This window comes from Sinocyclocheilus grahami, unplaced genomic scaffold (assembly GCF_001515645.1).
Source record: "Sinocyclocheilus grahami isolate Dianchi unplaced genomic scaffold, SAMN03320097.WGS_v1.1 scaffold126.1, whole genome shotgun sequence".
NCBI lineage: Eukaryota > Metazoa > Chordata > Actinopteri > Cypriniformes > Cyprinidae > Sinocyclocheilus > Sinocyclocheilus grahami.
Genome location: NW_015505305.1, coordinates 2838779 through 2859952, shown reverse-complemented (window position 1 = coordinate 2859952; position 21174 = coordinate 2838779). Strand labels below are relative to the sequence as shown.

Below are 21174 nucleotides of genomic sequence, written 5' to 3'. Positions count from 1 at the left end.
AACAGAGACTGGATGATTCATTTCCTCACACCCACTTGCCGCCAAACAAACTGCCTTATGTGGAGGTTTCTGCTCAGGAGATTCATAGCATTGCCTATCCTTATCTCGCGTACTTATTCTTTGCTTCGCACACACACACCTTCTCTCTTGCCGTCTTATTCTCTCCTTGTCCTTCCATGAGGGACGAGTCCCTCATAAATTTTGACACCTCTGCCTAAGTCTGTAACCATTAAAATCAAGAAAAAAACACAAGTGCAGACGACTCCGCCGTGAAGAGAGTGAAAACGAGGGCAACGGGAATGACAGGCGGCTACCGGACAGTTATCCTCCAGGTGTGCGACTGTTTAATCTGCTGGGGGTGTGACGTTGGCTACATTTCTCACATACTTGCCAGCTGCCAACCAAAAACATATCGTACGAAACAAAGAGCAGCTGTCAGACTTGTTGCATACACTGCCATCTCAAATTTTCTGAAAAAATGGAATAGATGTACAAACAAAATCAAGATTTGCATGGAAGATAATATTTTACTAATTAGTGGCGTTTTCTATAGCAATCACTATTATTATAGCTTTTGCCCACAGTTGATTATCTGAACAAACACCTAATATGAAGAAATTAACTTTGGTGCATAATTCACCCCGCTACAATAAACTTATGATGTGTTAGAGGTACTTTTAGTTGTTCTCCATGAGCAATTTGATCTGCAGAAAGAGTGGTATGTACTTCCATGTTTCTGCTGACAGATTTATATGACATTGGACTCCTCTGAAAAAACTGAATAACATCACACACCTCCAAAGACAACAATCATCTCACATAGACAAAAATGAAATGAAGCGGCCAAAATCAACATAGGAAAACCACTCTGCAGATCAACAGGAGAGACAGGCGAACACTGCGGGTCTAAATAATGTTTATCTAATTGAGTTAAAAAGCACAGCAATCAAAACATCTGCACAGGAGACAACACAAATTACTGGAGGCAGCCACATGCCTTATTTTCATTAGCAGAAATCAGGCAAGGTTTAAGATGCGCTAAATAATTATTTTTAAATGCACAAAAAGAAGTAAATGGAAAAAATTTAATATATAAGTTTAATGTTTTTTTTTTGTTTTTTTTTAAGTCTCTTATGCTCATCAAGGCTGCATTTATTTGATCAAAAACACAGTAACAACAGCAATACTGTGAAATAATATTACAATTTAAAATAACTTTTTTCTATTTTAATATACTTTAAAATATAATTTATTCCTGTGATGGCAAAGCTGAATTTTCATCATCATTACTCCAGTCTTCAGTATGAAATTATCCTTCAGAAATCATTCTAACATGCTGATTTATTATCAATGTTGGAAACAGTTGCGCTGTTTAATATTTTTTGGAACCTGTGATACTTTTTTCAGGATTCTTTGATAAATAAAAAGTTAAAAAAGAACAGCATTTATTCAAAATAGAATTTTTTGTAACAAAAAAAAGTCTTTTTCTATAACTTTTTATCAATTTAACACATCCTTGCTGAATAAAAGTATTAATCTCTTTCAACAACAACAACAACAAAAAAGTGCTGACCCCAAACTTTTGAACGGTAGTGTATATTGTTACAAAATATTTCTATTTCCCCCCCCCCCCCCCCTCGAAATACTGAAATACTCTTCTAATGACACAAAATTCAGGAAATTTAGGTGCATTAAAATCTAAATATTTACAATGCTACTTAATTTTATAATACACCAGCAAAATCATGGCCATTATGCAATGTATTATCCAGCTCTATGACAGACTTGTTCTTGATATAATCATCATAGACTGGAATTGTGGATCCACCCTTCTGAAATTCCTTCAAAACAGACTCTGAGCTGAATGTAAAACAGTCCTGTCCTGCAGGCTGGGCTCCAAGAGATCCGATTACCCCATGTGTTTTTGGATGAGCCTACATCTGGATGTGACTGCACTGGGAAAAAAAAATAAAAACTTTGATTCTCTTCTCAGCTGAAAAACACTGAGCTAGCCTATACTATCTTTAAGCAAACACATGTAACAAAATGGTTTCTTTCCACTCAGTAAAACGTGCAACAACGATGCAATTCTTCATTTGTCATGAGCGCACAATGTAATTACATGTTACAGGTGCTGCAGCTTATGGCTCACAGAATACAGGAAACCATCCTTTTGCCTTTTCCACAACATAAACGTCTTAATAATGGGCTTCTGTGGAAAGAATCTGCCTCTATGGAAATCACAACCTCACAAGCAAAAAAATTCTCTTCTATTATTCTAAGAGGATTACGAGCTCTGAGAATATATACAAGTCCTTCATAGACCTTTCTAGGGCCTAGGAGCACGAGCAATGCTACAACTAGTGTTATAGCACAACACCAACGCTGAAAGAGCTTTTGCATCGATTCATGTAATACAACCCATCTTTAGCTCTAACAAACAGAAGGTTTTTGAACAGTGCAGTGTGAGAAATATGAAGTCACTGGGCTGTGTTCCAAAAAGACAGGATATTTGTGACGTCATTGGTTTCCTGTTTGGTGTGAGGCAGTATTCCACAGGGATCTAATCAGGCAAAGGGCCGAGGTATCAGATGTGCTGTAATAATCTACTGTACCTGTGTTTGTGTGTGAGGCTGTGTGAAGGGCAAAATGAGCAAGAGCAAATAAAACGTCCCCAGAAAGTTTTTGGAAAGTTAAAACACACTTAATGTATGAATGTCACTCCATTAGATAACAAAATGTCAAAGCCAGTGGCATTTCTTTCAAAGAAAGATAGCACACTTTAAGCAAAACATTTCACATAAAGATGTGATGAAAAGTGATAAATTAACATTATCAATCACTGCTTTATTTAATCAGAAACACAATGTTATTAAGTGTATTTTACTTTCATTTTACTACAAGTAAATAAACCCCCTAAATAAATAAAACACCTTATCAGACAGGCATTAGGATCCGTGCTGCTGCTGCATGGATTACTCTATCGCGCACCTGACACGTCATTCTGTACGTACATTCTCAAATTAAATGTAGTGATCCAAAACAGTGAATCTAATCACCATTCAGGCAAAAGTTCACTTCAGGAATGGCCACACTGTTGATGTGATCTTATCGCTAGGACACCTTGAGCACGTGTGAGTTACTCATCTTAACGGCAAGGTATATCGGCCCGATGCCGATGTTAACATTTTAAGCCATTTTTGGCCAATTCCGTTAACGTTTCAATAATATCGCGCATCCCTAGAAATTTCACACATAAGTGATGTTATAATGTTCAAAATTTTGATCAAAGTAAGGATGCACTGATATTAAAATACTGGTCGATAATTATTTTTGACTTCATAATTAATTGTTACGGCCAATGACTTAAAAAATGCTATATTAAATGACCATTTTGTCTAAATAAATTAAAAAAAAAATCAACTCATTTAAATGCAACAAATTAATTACAAGTACAGTACGAAAAATAGACCGTCATTTTGATATTTGCTAATGATTACATTTAACAGTGCTATGAAAATATTAGTGATTTAAAAGATTAACTTTAAGTGAGGAAAATAAAATGCATGTTTAAAGGGCACCTACTATGCAAAATTCACTTTTACATGGTGTTTGGACAAATGTGTTTTGGCAGTGTGTGAACACAACCACCCTACAATGTAGATAAAAATCCACCCACTCCTAATTTTTTAATCCCCTTTAAACCAAGTCAGTCTCACTAGGCCTGCTGTTTTGATTCTCACCGCAGTGTGACGTCACATTGCGTAGGGCCGGGCCACAGGGGTTGATTGACAGCCCTGCACTGCTATAGTTTCCGCCCTCAGCGGTTCTACGCAGTCCTCCACTTTCTTCCGCGCTCGAGCAGCTGTAACGTCAACAATGTCTCGCAAGCAATCCCAATGCTCTGTGTTTGCATGTAAGAATGAACATTAGAGTCTTCATTTTCTCCCAACATCTGAGCTGCTGAGGACGCAGTGGATTACTTTCATTTTTCAAGGTAATGCGCCTCAAAATCTACCTAAATACGTGCATCACTCCAGACTCCTTTGTGAATGTCATATTGTTATAGTGCTTAGTGTTTTAAGTGTATTTGTGTGTGTAAGTATTTTTTAACTGATAAGCACCGGGCTTGTGAGATTAACTTTATTTGGCGCCGTTCGTAGCGTGGTCGCGCCTCAGGGCAGCGCGAGCTATGTAACATTGCGCTGTTTCATCCCATTTTCAGTGCATTTGGCTATCCATATGTACGGCTGAACCCCGGTTCTCTTGCTCTCAGTTAGGTTGCTTCTACCGGCTGTCTATTGCTGTAGATATGCAATGCAGAGAGACAAATACACTTCTGGAGACGGGGCGGGAATATGCAGCTCATTTGCATTTAAAGCGATACACTCCAAAACAGCTCTTTTTTAGACACCCCCCAAAAATGAAATTTTCCAGCTGTTATAATAAATTATCTGTTGGGTATTTTGGGCTGAAACTTCACAGACACATTCTGGGGACAACCAAGTCCAATATTACATCTTGTAAAAAGGGGCATAATAGGTGCCCTTTAAAATAAAATGCTAAAAATATTATGAAAAATATTAATATCATACATTTATTTTAATTATATATATATATATATATATATATATATATATATATATATATATATATATATATATTTGTGTGTGTGTGTGTGCATCCCTAACTGAAATTCAGACATTTTAAGTGTCCAAACACATTTTGGGGCCACTGTACAAAGATCCTCAGAGCAAAAGCACATTTTTTTTTAAAACACTTCACTTCCAAACTCCTTGACCCTCCCAAATGACATCAGTCTTTATATTTACACATCAACTGCCTGGTCACCCACAACCATCCCATAGTGCACGTCAAAAAGAAACAATGAGCTATGTGTTTTACCCCTGAACAGCTGAACACGGATCAAATGACTAAACAAAAGGGTGCGCCTGAAGGGCTAACTGCTATTTCTGACAGTTAAATCCGTTGTCTGATGCGGAAACAACGCAGTCAACATGTTTTTCTTTGCCTGTACATCCTCATGGGAGGGGGGGATATCAGAAAACTGCTGAGCCATGGTCTCTCCAGTACGCTGGTAATGAACCTCCCAATCAATGAGAGTTTAACTCAACTGACACAAACCTCTCAAATAAAACAAACACATGGAAAATTCACTTGTGGGAATGAAGGCCAGTCGAATCTTTGAAACTCCTACAAGGCTAGGTATTCGAGACATGTAAAAGCCTCATTGCTCTGTTGCAGAGAAGGTACATTAGCACTCGGCCTTGCCCCGGCAACTCGATGAATAAACCATACTTAAATTGAAATATGTCTTTCTCTAGCGGAAATACTGTTCCCCTGACCCCTTTGTAAGAAGCTCGGCGATAAGGCCGCAAGAACTGTACTACCGAGAGAGAGGTGTCGATATCAACAAGCACTGCAAACATTAAAAAAAAGATAACAGGAAGTGCAGCACATTGACAGGAAATGCCAATGTGAATGGTTTCAGCTGCGATAGACCTTATCTGATCAGATTCATCAGGACTGTTTTTCCCAACAGAATCATCCAGAGGACACAACAAATATCAGAACATAAAAATAAAAGGCTAAAAGACTGTCGAAATGCAGTTTTTTTATTGTATTACAGGGAACTGGCTCATATTACCATGTTTATTCAGGTTTAATTTTCACAACGATAAACGCATCACTCCTTGAGGTGATGGAACACTTGTAGTCATGGGAGATCAGGTAACTATGGTGACTGGAGGAGAAAGTGAGAGTCAGCAAACACCCGAGTGATAATTCTCCATTAGTCTCACAGATTACTGAATCCACAGAGGCCTTGGCGAAAGCTCATGCAAGACTTGTTTTCCGGAACACATCTTCATACCATCTAAATGTTAACGGAGGAAATTGAACCAGCATGATTTCATGCAGCAGTTCAGTGGAGCAGGAGCCTGAAGACCCGTTCACACCAAGCACGATAACGATAAAGATATAGTTCTAAAAATCGTTCTCAATATTAAAGAATAGAATAGTTCACACCACAACTATAACGATAACGATACAGAGGAACGATATCGCTGTGATCACTTTCAAAACAATTTTTTTTCCAGCTGATGAACGATAAATTCTGACAGCCAATCAGAATCCATCCTGCTGCAACGCGCTCAAGAATTTAAAGCGGCAGACGCATGTGCGCTTAGAATAAACAGACGATATCGTTCGCTGGTGTGGATGCTAATATCGTTATCTTTATAGTTATCGTTTTTGGTGTGAACGGGGCTTGATACTCTGATTTTCATTATATTGAGCAGGACAGGTTGTTGTTTAACTTTATAATTTCCTTGTACTGTGACAAGATTGAAAACTTGTCTAAATTAGATTAAAATCTCATATGGTAACATTACACACAGTAGTGGAGGTGGTGGTGCTCATTTGGGTGACAAAGGTTTGAATCTAGCCTGTGTGCACATCAGTGGAAAGTGAAGAGCAAGTTTAAAGAGCAAGATAGAAGTGGAGTTGCACTATATTGTCCACTGATAAATGTATTACCTGTGTATTGTCCACCAATAAATGGGCGATGCAAAAATTCTGTACTATATGGTCTAAATAAATTAAATATAAAATAGTACAAACTAAAATCAACCATTATAAAAAACCAATACATCAGTACCAAATAGTTAATAAACTTTTTAAGTTTACATGATCCCAGCTAGGTGTCCCCCTCGGTCCGTTCGCGTTCCGGGGGTGGGGTTTGGGTTTCCATCTCGGTCCGTTCGCCGCAGGGCCCGGTGCGACCGCACCAGTTGCACCCCCCTAAGGACGGCCCTGCCCGTAGGATGTCTTGAGGGTGAGTAAATCATGGGGTAATTTTCATTTTTGGGTGAACTATTCCTTTAAAGTTCCCATACATATGTAACAGTTGCTATCATCACCACATCCATGACCTGAAGAGAACTGCTAATCACTAAGAGTGAGTGCTATTTGGATGGAAACCCTTTTGTCCACTCGACTAATAAAGACACAGTGCTTCATTTATCCTGCTGCCGGACAACCTGATGCTCTGTTGAGTGATTTGCTGGCTTTGGAACAGAGGCATGTGAAATAACAATCAGTCCCAGTTCACTGTTGGAGCTCTAAACACAGATGTGGCAAGAAAAAAAAAGACCAAAAGACTTACTACATCCCACATGCTAGACTCTTTCAAATGCACTCCTAAAGGTACCGTATGTGAAAATTAAAAATGAAATAACAGATCAGTGGGAGTAAGTGGGTTCAATTCAATTAACCAAAACCCCAAAATCCACTACTTTTCAAAACCCCTCATATTTAGGCACTACAAAAGCTAAACATTTGCATATTACACATAAGATACTTTAAAAAGAAGTGGTTTGGATGGAGCCACTAGCCATTTGTGGGTTAATAAACTGGTCTGGCCCCGTTTAAAGCCCTTTTAAATCTGGGTCCACTGAGTCACTCCACTACAGCATAAATCCACAGCCTAAAGCTCTTACTCTACATACTGTACCATTCAGCTCAGTATCAGAGCTTAACACTCAGCTCAGGGTCAAAGAGAAGAACTTAGCTTAGAATCAGACTCTAATAATCAACTTAAGAGTAAGGCTGGAGCATTCAAATAAGAGGTAGTCTGCAACAACCAATACGAGAACCAGGATGGAATCCTTAAAGGGGTCATATGATGTTGCTAAAAAGAACATTATTTTGTGTATTTGGTGTAATGAAATGTGTTTATGCTGTTTAAAGAATTAAAGAAAAAAAAACATTATTTTCCACATACTGTAGATTATTGTTTCTCCTCTATGCCCCACCTTTCTGAAACGCGTCGATTTTTACAAAGCTAATCGGTCTGAAAAGCGAGGTGTGCTCTGATTGGCCAGCTATCCAGTGCGTTGTGATTGGTCGAATACCTCAAGCGTGTGACGGAAATGTTACGCCCCTTACCATATTGTGATGCCCTGTCCGGTGCATCCAGTGGGGACATAATTACGGATTATAATGACTTATACGGTCTTTTTACGCGTTGCGTTGCATCGCGCCACGTAAACATAAAACCATGTCTGCATTTGTGATCGGAGAAATGACAAACAAGCGCTACTCTACACTGCTTAAAACTTGCGTTTGAATCATCAGTGGCAAATCCTTTAGTTTAAATGAAAACGTACTTACAGTCTGTGAGTCAGAACAGCCGGCATTGTAGTCTACTCTACCAGGATCAGGAAACAGTCCTCCATAAAATGTGCTGCACACAAATTAACATTTTGGTTGAACTGTTCTGGAACAGTGTTGTAAATACAACTTAACCACTGATTTCGTGTCCTCTTTTGGAATGCCAAACAAAGTAGTTTCGCTTTCACAATGAAACACAGTGTCACACACGGCAGCCTTGAGTGAGTGGCGGCCGGCGGATTCGACGAAGGAGTGGCCGGTGGGCTTGCGGCAACCACATGTGACAACCCCGGGCTAGACTCTGCTTCGCCCACGGTGAAAGCCGATCCGGCGATCCACAGCGCGAAGTTGATATATTCCCTCAGCGACCAGCACGGATAAGCTCTAGGAATGACGAAGCGGATATCGTCCTCTTTTGGAAGGCCAAACAAAGTAGTTTCGCTTTCACAACGAAGCACACAGCGCCTTCACGACATGGCGGCAGCAACAATACTACAGCGAGAATAAAAGTTACGCCTTCTTTCTTTGCATGAACATTTGGGCGGCGTTATGCAAATCTTCCCACATCATGACGTAGACATGTGGGGGCGTGTTAGAACGAGATGTTTAGCGTGGTTGACTCTTAACTTTTATAAAGAATATCTCTTTGGATTTAAGACTTTAGTCTTTGCAACTTTACAGATCTTCTTTATGCGCCAAGAGCATGTAACACTCCAAAGAGAAAGGAACAATTTAAATCGCATCATATCAAGTCAGACTGTAATAATTAATCAACTAATAAACTAAGAACCAGGCTGTAATGATTAGATCAAACTCATATTGGCATAAACCAATTCAGAGTCAGATTAAAGATGCACTGGTATTAAAATTCTAGCCAATGCTGATAATTATTTTAATGTCAAGGTCAAAACCAGATAAACTGTAGATATTAACATCTATATACATTAAATTGTGACACTTTAAATTAATGATCAGTGACAGTAAAGTGACATTAAAGACATTTATAATGTCACAAAAGATTTCTATTCCAAATAAATCCTGTTCTTTTGAAGTTTATTTTCATCAAATCCTGAAAAAAATGCATAATAATTAAGAAAAAAATCATAATAATTATGCAGTTTAATTAATTAGCAATATTAACAAATGTTTCTTAAGCAGCAAATCAGCATATTAGAATGATTTCTAAAGGATCATTTAACATTTAAAATATTAATATAGAAAACAATTTTGATTTTGAGTAATAATATTTGACAGTATTACGGTTTTTACTATACTTTTGATCAAATAAGTGGTGAGCTTAAAAGACTTTTCAAAAACATTTAAAAAAAAAAATCGTAGAGAATATCCATAATTTAAATATTTTAAAACATAGTATATTTAAAAATCTACCATTTATATATTAAATTAAATACTAGTTAATTTTTTTTATTTAAATACAGCAAATAAACAGCAATTTTACATTTTGTATTTAGGCATCACAACATCCACTAAAAATTTTATAATTTTTAAATAATTTAATAACATTTTTAATGTTTAATATTTAATAACAATAAATATTTAAAAAATCTCTAACATTGGCAGATATCCAATATGGCACAGATAAATTGTGCATCCATAAATCTGTAATAATCAAATCTGACACATTCATAAATCTGTAATATTCAACTGAGGGTCATCAGACCATAATGATCAGCCCAGGTTTGCATCTGTCATCAGTGGAAAGAAGCAGAGCTGAAATGTTGCCACCTGTTTATTAGCATCTGTCTGTGACAGCGTGGGAAGGAAAGAGAGCGACTGCCATCTCAATGTGCTCGACCTTGCACAAGAACCTGCTCTCATCAAATAGACAGGACATGATCCCAGCTAGCCGTTCCCCTGGGCTCAACAAGACTGTCGATGAGAACGCGAGACCCCTGTGGACCCGAATGCACACACACCGAAGAGAGGCGTAAGAGAAACGTGCAGCTTCAACCAAGAGTGTCACAGTAACTGTCAGTGACTGTCACTCTCCCTTGGTTTCACATGTACTTTTGATTGGTTGTGAACAAGTTAATTTAATAAACAACAAGCAGGGATGGATATTAACATTTCAATACATAACATACGCAAAAAAACATGCTACATTGATTTTATTTAGTCGGTGTTGTCTTCACATGCAATGTTTTCAAATGGCCCTTTCAACACTGTTGTGGACAGGTGGGTGTGTATTTGTAATTTCCAGACCTGGTTCGAAGGAAAAACCTTCCTCTTTGTAAACATTTTGGCTTTTTTTCTGGGAGATGGGGGTCATGCCTGATGCTCATTTGCATTTAGATTAGCTGATTCAAATGATAGACTCCCAAAGGTGGGCCTTTCCAAAATCACTTTTACTCTGAGGAGAATCCAGACCAACCATGTCAATGGCTGCCACATCGATAAGATGACAGGAATAACTCGATCCAAATCCTGTTCTGTGTGGTGAATTACACAGGCAGCTGTGGCCACAGAACATATGAAAGTTCAGAGAAGCTATAAACCCCTGCTACGATATCACGTTTGACAATATCAGCATTCAGATGACTTGAAAAGTCCTCATTAGCTGAACCGAATGAGGTCTCTCTATATGATCTCAAACTGTGATACAAAAAATAAACCGATTTAAAGAAGTGTGTCACTTCTGTGTCAACAGTGGAATAGCAAAAAAATAAAAAAACTGCTTTCTGTCTGCCAGTGGTTGTAGCTGAATGTAACTGGTGTTGTCTTTTCTTTGCAATTACGATAAATGGGGACTGGAGTGATGCTTCAAAAAATTATGCAAAACATCATTAAAGTAGCATGTATGACTTGAAATTTTAGTCATTATTCACTAACAATCTGCCTGTGTAATTCATGAGAACTAGTGAACAAATCATTTTTCTGAGTCAGATATTTTCAATCAATCAGTTGATTGTTGATTGTTGAGACAGATGTTCAGTTCGCAAAAAAGATGAATTCCCAATTCATACTGATCTGGTTGTGATTCAGCTCCTTGACTCAATTGGTTGCAGTGATTCTCGAGTTAACAGCCAATTGGTGTGGAAGGCTATCAATGAATAACAAAATCAATTATTTAAAAACAGAATCAGGGAGTTGAATTTAAGAACAGAGATTTGTGGATGAATTATTCAGACAACATTGTGAATTTACTGAAAAGATCCCATTCAAAAGAACAATTCTTTCACAAATCATACATTGCTACATCTCTAATGGGCAAGCAAGCAGATTTACAAAGAATAACGACTTAAATTTCTCAATTTCATTTGTTTCTCACACAAAGCTATCGTTTGGCTTCAGAAGACAGTTGTAGCACAGAAGTTCAATTTTGTGTGCCTTCTTGAACCTTGAAACCAATAATATATCAATAACAATACGCCAATAAATATTTTAATCTTACTGCAAATTGCCTATAAATGGCAGATATTAAAATTACTATTTTGTAGAAATTAAATAAAACAAAGTAAAATCAATCGTTTTAAATGATACAAGGGACTTTAAGCACGAAAACACTATAATTAATAATTTACTGTGATTCCTTGGACAAAAACCAGCTACTAGATTCTTCAAATTACATTTGAATGTTAAATAATTCAGGTTTGGAACAACTTGAGGATAATAACAAAAGATGTGAATAAATAATGACAGAATTGGATAGGATAAAGTAAGTATTACAATTGAATAAATTACACAGATTACCTTATAGTAAAAAAAAATGCTGCCTATATAATGCACAAAGTTTTCATAGCAGCATATAGAGGAGACAGACTGTCTAGCAATATGTGTCCATGTGCTTTTGCACTGGAACCCTCAGTCGACAGCTTGCATGGATCTATCACAGCACAGAGGTAATCACACTGAGTGCATTCACAAATCACTTCATGCCATTATTTGAGGTCTTAGTTTAGAATTCCATCTCTGTGGCTCTTTTTGCAAATGCTCCGACGTAAATCAGCAGGCCTACAAACAGAAGCTTTTAAGAAGGTGGTTCTATTCTGGACATATCGCCGTGACATATGATCAATTAGAAAAGAACTGCGAACACTTTGGGGATTCCATCCCACCCACCCCCTCTCCCCGTCCTGGGTCAGTGAGTGGTCCGTTGGCACAGAGAACTTATGTGCTTTTAGTCAGGCCTTTATAAACCCGACTCCCTGAATGCCATAGTGCGCTGGATTCTATTCAATCAAATGAAAATGTATTACCGAGAAGATTAATTCACTTCAGCCTTTGCGTTTGTCAAACTCACAGGAACAACTTTAAGAGCTCAATCTTCTTTTCAGTCGAGGAAAATAAATAAATAAATGTTAGACTTAAGCAGTCTGTTAGGAGGACTATGCTTGACAGGGGCAACAATTGTAGTCACCATTAGAACTCTAATAAAACCATTAATGTCAATTTTGTTGCGTTATAGATCAGCGGAGCAGGCGGCGGATTCAGATGGGAGTTAAAGCTCACAGGACAAGAGCAAACAAGACCATGACTGGTTATCGGCAGGTCTGTCATGATGCATTAGGAGAGGACACCTTTTTCAAACCTCATTACAATGTGAAAATGATCATAAATCTGAAGAGATCTGAAATGAACTTTCACCCATACAATTAAAAAGATCAAGCTCAATCAACAAGAAATTGGATTTTGAATAACCCTTAAAGCGATAGTTCATGCAAAAATGAAAAATCTGCAATCATTTACTCATGTCTTCCAAACCTTCTTCTGTGAAACACACACACACAAAAAGATATTTTGAAAAAAAAAAAATTTTTTTTTTGGTCCATACAATTAAAGTCAAAGGGGTTTGGAAGCCTGTTTCTGCCAGGGAATTAAAAAAAAAAAGCTAATTGAGTTTTTTTTTTAATCTCAATTCAGACTTTGTTCCTCTGAATTCTGAGATTTAAACTAAGAAATGCAAATGTTAGCTCGCAATTTCAAAATGTAAACACACAATTTTAAGAAGTCTGCATTATTATTATTTTATTTTATTTATTTTACACTGTGGCAAAAACAAAAAAAATATATATATATATATATATATATATATATACTGTATATATATCACAAATATGTTTGAGCCAAAATTGCGAGATATTAACACATTTACGATATACACACTCTGTGGTGTTTACATCGCCACAATGATGAAATTGCAAGAAAAATGTCTGGATTGTGAGGAAAAAAGCCAGAATTGGGAGAAAAAAAAGTCACCCCTTGTAAGTAGTAATAACCAGAGTAATTTTGGACCCCACTGACTTTCATTTTATAGACAAAAACGTTGTATAAAATATTACATCAAAATTTTTGTAGTGAACTATCCCTTTAAGCCCAAGATTAAACTATGAATTGCTAATAAATCATAATACGGGTACAGTACATTTGTGTAGGTCTTTAAAGAGACACGCAGACCTGAACAAGCAGGACAAAAGAGAAGTTGGTTTTTGTTTTCTTCAAGGACATGACTTTAAAATTATGTTCTAGTGATGTAACCTCAGAGACAGCAGGTGAATGTGTCGTGTTGTTTTATGAATTACAGAATGATATAACAATAAAATGGCTATTTACACTCAGCAGACTAAACTATAATAGAGTCTGGCATGCCAGACCCCCCTCCTCACCAAACAAGTGAGTTCAAACCCCCATTTGGATAAAAGTCAACATTCAGTTTATTCCCGCCAACACTCTTTGTCACCAAACAAATGACTCCAGGAGTACAACAGAGCTCTAATGGGTGAGGGGGAACATCAGGCGAGGATATTTCTGTCAGTGTGAAGGGTCTGCGAGGTGAGAGCTAATCAAAGACAGAAAAATAATAATATGACAAGCCGGACCATTATGAGAGCCAGGGATGAGGAAAAGGTCAGGCATTCGGGAATCAAAGTGATAAGTGGACACAACTGGCCCATTCTTCAACTACGGACACTTTGGCCCTCTAAACTTTTAGACATGAAACCTTAAAACACACTTTTATTTACTTTGGCTACAAACGATGTCAGTAAATATACAATGCATGTATTTATACTGTACATAAATATGCATGCATTCAGTCTTTTTCTGAACCAATGTCATTTCCACCACATCTCAAATTACAGTATGTTTTGTTTATGCCAGGAAATGACAAAATTAAACATTTATGGAATAAAATGGCAGACTCGAGGTGTGGTCTCATTAAAATTGGTGGACAAAAAGTTCTATTCTTTATTGTCAATACTGAAATCTGCGTGTGGAAATCTTTCACCGAATTTCCTGATTGTGTGGATTCCTAATGTAATTGGAGATGGCCTTCGTCCACGACAATCCACTGAACGGTAAAAGTGACTGCACTACAAGGCTAATTTCATAGCTACCATTTTATAAATATATTTTATACATAGTTATATAATTTTTATATTTTATAAATAATATTTTTATATTTTTTTGGAGAATTTTACAAAATTACAGCTTGATTGTAAATAACGCACCTTGATTTTTTCCTTGTTTTATGACCCATTTTTCATATTCAGCATGCTTTCAACCAACACTTTTGTCTCCTTGGTAAACAAGCACACTAACTTTAAAAAAAACTTCATTATAGGGGAAAAATTTGGATTGTAACGAGGTTGAAATGATGTGGGAAAGATGCAATTTGTGTAAAAATGATTTTCACACAAGCAGTAGTAATAGGATTTATGCTTACTTGTTGTGTAGATATATTGTTGTTTACAAATTTGTACAAATTATTAAAAAAAGTAAAATCTTTATTCTACTCACTGGTTAGAAACAAATGTAATATTTTCATGATTGTACAATTTTTTACTTTAAGACTGAAAGTCTAAGTCTGGGTCTTTTTTCAAGAGTCAAATATTAAAATAATATGGATAAAAAGCATTTTTAAATCTTCCAGATAGTTATAATCTAGACCAGAATCTAGGTTAAGCTAGAGTTTTAACATATCCAAAGAGTTAATGACCTTCATACAAAATAGTTTAAAAATAATTGAAATCCGTTTCATTATTAACACCTGTGATATAAAAGTCCCCTAAGCAGAGGAAACCTAACAAAGGCATGCCTTGAGTGAGAGCGAGTGACGAAGAGGGGGAATAAAAGAAGATCGAGGTCTTTTCATGATGGAGGGCTCGCGACATCAAAGCCCTCCTTAAGTTGCCATGGAGATGCCTCTTGCCATCTTGGATGGCTTCTATCACAGCTGGCTCTAATATGTGCTGGATGAACAAGAGCAGATCATCAGATGACAGTTCGAACCATGAGACAGGTACTCATCATTCTCACTAGGGTTGTGACGGTGAGGAAATATTCCCACCGGTTAATCGACGTGTGACAACACGATAATACCGGTATCACCGCAGGGGCAGGGGCGTTTCCTCTTTTCCTCACGTTCCTTCGCTTTTAAATAGCTTGCAAAAGCGGATGTGCGCAATTTACTTTCACTTTCAAATAGCCGCAATTCGGCATAAAGCAATTGTAAATTTTTAGCTCGTTAGAATTTTCCCTCGCTTTTAAATAGCTTAAAAGCACCGTGCGCATTTTACTTTCACTTTCGAAGTAGCGGCAGTTCGGCGTCTATTGCTTGAATGCAACAACAAAATACAACGTCAAACTCACTTTAGCCTATATATAAAACATAGAACTTTTATTAACAAAATTAATAAAAATACACCATGCTATAGGGCAGGCGATGCCTAATATAAAATAACAAATAACTTACATAAAGTTTAAATAGGTAGCCTATACAAAACTGGAAATAAGTAGAAACATGTATAATATATAACAAAATAAATAAGAAACGTAGAAAGTTTATTAGCAAAACGAATAATAAAGCCTGGAGGCACGGCATACACCTTGATGTCAAATAAAATAAATAAATTACACAAAGTTTAAATAAAGTAAAAATCAGCAAACACTGTGGAACTAATTAAATAAGAAACGAATGTTTAAAAAAAACTTCCAAAATCACCTTAGATAAACGGCAAAAGTCAACAGGCTTTTCAAAATCCAAAATACTGCCAAACAGGTGCTTTTGCATTTCGTTTCGAAACTAAATCATCCGCGATCGTCTTGTCGGTCTCATCCCACTCTTCTTGCAGTCAGCTCGACTCACTCTCCTCACTGGATAAATGAAATCTGATTTGTGATGCGACTGTCGTTCGGCACGCTACATTAAGCAGCCACGTTCAGTTTTTAATTGTAGTGTCTGTTCTTTTACTGAACTAAATTAATTTTATTACTATAAAAAAATCTAAACGACGGTGGGGGTCGGTGCCGCGGTGGGTAAGTGACGTAACCGGTTTTGAGGCTTAACAACGGTATCACCGTCAGCACACCGTCAGCACCGTCAGCACCGTCAGCACCGTCAGCACCGTCAGCACCGTCAGCACCGTCAATCGCGCGGCAAGCCTACATCTCACTGCTAGAATCAGGACGACTGTCTCCTACTCTAAAACACTCTGTGGAATGACAATATTTGAAAACCACAGAGAATCTGGTATTCAATAGACGCCATACTGGATTTATTATTACATACTGGACATTACAAGTTTTCTTAAGTATGGAGTTTTGTCTACTTTTTTTCCTGGAAAGACGTTTGGTCCACTGAACGGTCAGTATGTACAACAGTACAATCCTCATATGTCTCAAAGCCTAGCTTGACTAAGTCTAACTCTGACTCTGACTAAGGTCTATACAGCATGTTGACCTAACTAAATCTAAATAGGAACTTCACAATGACGTCCACTATCCTTCATCATATAATCAAATTCCAATTAAACCTTTTTCTTAATCTTTTAAATAAGAGTTTGATGTATTAATTTCAGAACTCAAAACTTCCTCCTCAGTCCAAAAAGTCATATATTTAAAACAAAGCAACAGAAACGGCTATAGTTCAAAAATTGTTTATCCACAAAAAACTTTTTCTGTTCCAAGGGTCAAAACTAAAAATCGTCATGAAAAATTAAATATAAAATTTTAGGCACAAGAAACCTTATAATTTTAAGTGGACCTTGAAGGAAAAAAACTGGATAAAAAAATATTTATTTAATTAAAATTACTGTGCAAATCCTAACCCTACAATAAAACATCTGGTATTTTTTATTGAACAAAGACATTTAAGTATGGAAGCACAGATATTAAAATTTAGGCTAAATTAAGCCAATAATTATTCTCACGTTATGACCTATAAACAATAAATTACCTATAGTAAAATTATTATATACTATTTTGCCTAAATAAATCAAACAAAAACACTACAAATTAAAATCAATAATGTAAATGTGACAAGTTTAGGAATTTAGGTATCAAAACATTTATAATGTACAGTATGAAAGATATTCATTTTAAGATTTACGCAAGATTAAATTTAACAGTGTTATTAAATTATTAATGTATTCTAAAATAGCATATGTTGAAAAAATATGAATGGTTTTAAACATTAAGTGAGCATTAGATGCTGGCAAAGGTAATCTAAATGAAAAATAAGAGAAATGAGTAATTACCTATTACACATAATTAAATATTCAATATAGACTGATACCAAAATTAAAATTGTCTTGTCATATCAGAGCTAGCTAATTAAGCTAACAGAGTCTTTTCAGCCCCTAATTACATTGTGCGAATGAACACGCCGCTGACAGCTGTCAATCAATAGGTGTAAACAGCTTCAGTAAATCAAGAGGATTGCTCTTCAATTCACTTACTGACTGCAGCGAGGAGGACAGTCTCAGCCGTCGCACGGATACAGGGTGACCTTGACAGGCTTTAGCTCAAGCCTGCAGGCCCCGCTGATCCTCTGAGAGGCTCAAACACACAAATAGCAAACGCTCGACGTGAAAACACAGTGAATATGAAAATGCTCTGCTCTCTGAGGGTCACAGTATCCATGGTGAATCAGAGAATTACCTAACTCCCTCTGAAGTAGGCTGACGGAGTCTGAGCTGCATCAACCGTCTGAAATCGACAACTGCACAGCACGTGGAATATTAATCGCCTCACCCTCCGTGACGTGATGGACATGGATGCTGCATGTCAAAAACATGAGCACACAAAGGCAAACCCTGTGCCATGATGATCAGAGCCATACCTGCTGAAAAGACCAGTGAAGCTAGACACCAGCATATGCTGTGTTTTGCATGCTAGTGTCATCTTTAAAAAACCCGGGAAAGGGTTTACTGAACACATTATTTTTTTCCATGTCTAATATGGAAATGTTGGCCAATAGCAATAATTATTTTTATTTTAATAAAGCCTGTATCCATTATATTGGACAACATCAGGGGTGCCCAAACTCGGTCCTGGAGGGCCATTGTCCTGCAGAGTTTAGCTCCAACTTGCCTCAACACACCTACCTTTAAGTTTCTAGTATGCCTAGAAAGAGCTTGATTAGCTGGTTCAGGTGTGTTTAATTGGGGTTGGAGCTAAACTCTTCTGGACACCGGCCCTCCAGGACCGAGTTTAGGCACCCCTGGACTACATAATACAACAATTCTTTATATAATCTGTGCATTTCTTTCATCTGTTGAACAGAAAATATATTTTTAAAAAACAAGTCTTTAAATGGGATAGTTCGCCAAAAAATGTAAATTACCCTATGATTTGACGGCCTATGTCACCCACTGAAACTCCACTCTCTTGTGAAGGCACATACGACGGAAGCTAGAGATTATGGTTTATAAAGTTTTAAATATGGATATTTTTCTTACACAAACGCATCTCTTCAGAAGGCCTTTATTAACCCCCCAGAGCAGTGTGGAGTACTTTCTATGATGGATGGATGTGCTTTATTTTGCTTCAAAATGTCAACACCCATTCACTGCCATTATAAAGCTTGGAAGAGCCAGGACATTTTTTTTATATAACTCTGATTGTATTCGTCTGAAAGAAGAAAGTCATATACACCTAGGATGGCTTGAGGGTAGGGCTGCAACAACTAATCGATAAAATCGATTATGAAAATCATTGACAACGATTCTCATTATCGATTAGTCGGGTCTGCCCACAGTGCACGTCCAACTTCAGCCGGTCGCGTCAAATTACAGCACTGAATTACACATTTTTTATGGACAAAATACATTTAAAAATAGTGGAGGAAATAGAATGAGATGCTGCGGGAGAGGTACGTGATCCAAGCTGCCCAAAACATGAGAACTCTTTATTTGCGCTTTGGCAGATGATGCGTGCGAACTCAGCACAAAAACTTTCAGTTTACGGTCATATCCTTATGCATAAATGTCACAAATTCTCACGAGCATTTCCATTTTTGCATAAAGGCCCATCCTGACAGTCTGTGTTAAGTTTTAATCTTTACTGAATGAGCGGCGGGCTCGTCAGACAGACGGAAAAGAGAGACAATTAAAAATCAGCGCAAAAACATGCATTGCGAGTATTTTATGAGAGTAGGAACTGTAAGGGGATAACAGCGTGTAATTGCCCGAATATAAATATCAGACACTTCATAACCGACCTTTTACAGGATAAAGAAATGACAGGAAGACGTGACTGTGATCAAAGTGAATGTGTTCCTGCAGAACATTACTCTTACCTATTGGTTACAACTGAGTTTGTGATTTTATTCTTCTTTATCATCTTTATTATTCTAATTTTTAATGCAGATATTTAAACTATATACCTACAGTATATAACGATATACAATGCTTAAATGTATTAAAACAAATGTATGTAAGGTTTTTAACAAATTATGGTTTGTGCCACTGCTGCTCTAACAGTACTGGTGACTACCAAAATATTTTTTTAGCTTTTTGTATTGGTTAGTCCTCCAATATGTGTAAGCTCTTTAGTAACAGTAGTAGGCTATTTCTAATGCTATAAGATAATCATTGCTGTAATCTATGAAAGAAAGGCAGAGAGCTTTATAGTGTTTATTTTCAGATACACAATTACAGTCAAAAAGTACATAAACAATGCCATCAAGAATGCAAGCTGTTATGCATGTGAGCATAGGAGGCCTTTTTTATGTGAATAAATACTATTTAATTGTTTAAGTTTATTTGCCCAATAAATGACAATGACATTTTTTGATTTGAACAATTTTTTTGACAGATTCCTAAAATTCCTAAATGTGTGAATGTGTTTTTGTCTTTATTATGGCAGGTGGTCTAATAAATTGTTAAGCACTGTATGTTTTCATAGCTTTCAGTTGGCACGTTTGTTTGAAGGACATTGGGCAGAATGTGGAATAGTAGGTAATTGCAGCCCTACTTGAGGGTGAGTAAATCATGGGGTAATTTTCATTTTTGGGTGAACTATCCCTTTAAATTAGTCCATCTCTACGTATGCTTTACAGTCTGTTGTTATTACTTCAACCAGTAACTCACAGGTGTTCCTAACTACTGTGAGACAGCCAAGACTAATGGAACCAATTAATACAGCAGACAGAGTCCGGCTTTGCGGCACACACCTCTCCTCAGCAGCAAACTCTGCCAGAAAAAAAGGAGCGAGTGTAAGAGGGTGTGATGAAGATATCATGATATCAGGACAAAAGCACTCAGATGTGAAGTCCAGGCCTCTCAGTGCAGTTCTGTGTTGTTTACTACCTCAAAATGGCCATAATAAAAACTCCCAGAAGGTTTTTCTTCCTTTTTCCCTGGCAACATCTGATAACCTGTGCCAAGATCCACTGGTTTGTGCTCTGAACCTGTAGCCTCGAATACAGCACTGCTCTTATACAGACACCACAAGTCTCCCCACTGACAGCCACTCATCTATAATTCAGTGGTTGAAAATTTTGACCTGTTAGATTATTTAATCATGGCACATTTCTCAGGCTGTGGACCCTGTGATCCCAAAATGTCACTTTGTCGCCTGCACGGTCCAGGGAATCTTAGGGGAACTGGGGCAGGATGGGCGGTGGTCGCACATGTTGAAATACAGGTGAAATGCAGCTTCAACATGCTGGATGGCACCTCAAAAACAGGATCAGAGGTGTAGTGCTGAAATAAAGCAATACAGGCACTGTTCTATCAGCAG

At 37.2% G+C, this 21174-nt stretch overlaps 1 protein-coding gene across 1 annotated transcript in view; it reads right to left on the bottom strand.

Annotated features, from left to right (window-relative positions):
* The window catches only part of dip2ca (disco-interacting protein 2 homolog Ca), a 133823-nt gene that overhangs the window by 64104 nt on the left and 48545 nt on the right, over positions 1–21174 (bottom strand). The window lies entirely within an intron of this gene.